The sequence below is a fragment of the Berghia stephanieae genome, chromosome 2 (genome assembly GCF_034508935.2).
Source record: "Berghia stephanieae isolate SIO BIC M18660-M18661 chromosome 2, UCSD_Bste_1.3, whole genome shotgun sequence".
Classification (NCBI taxonomy): domain Eukaryota; kingdom Metazoa; phylum Mollusca; class Gastropoda; order Nudibranchia; family Aeolidiidae; genus Berghia; species Berghia stephanieae.
Genome location: NC_088361.1, coordinates 77,702,038 through 77,702,646, shown reverse-complemented (window position 1 = coordinate 77,702,646; position 609 = coordinate 77,702,038).

The following is a 609-nucleotide window of genomic DNA, read 5'->3' as shown; positions in this document are numbered from 1 at the left end:
TGGTAACTTAGTAACACTGGCTCTAAACTATCGGAACAATGGCGGACGCCCTTATGAAATATTTCTCCGACGAGCATAAAAGTGTATCCAGAGGAGAAAAACATTATAAATATGATCTTGTTTTGACTTTTATACATTCTGATCACAAGACATATGAAAGGTTCTAGCCAGCTTGAATAATAACAAGTAATGACTTTCTTTGTTTAGAACCAAGATGGCCGCCGTTGCGTGACATCAGACTACTGAATCCAATTAAGCTTAATAGCCAATATTCTCAACACAAACATATAACATAGAAACAATTGAGACATTGATTATGCTCCGGTATATGGGGTGAATTTTTAATTAAAATAAGAGAGCGGAACAGGCACTTATGTTGGTAACAACAAAAGATGAAGTGAGTAGAAAAGTGTCGCGAACTGTTCTATTTATAACACAAAAATGTGTGTGCATTGGTATAAAATGAAGATAATTATTGTAATAGATTATGATATCAGGCAAAGCAGAAATAACATTAATTCCTTGTATTTTTCAACCTGTAAAGATACAATAAAATTTCCTTCATTTTCGAATCAACGGCGCAAGGGACCCGACAGCACAGTGATTAAA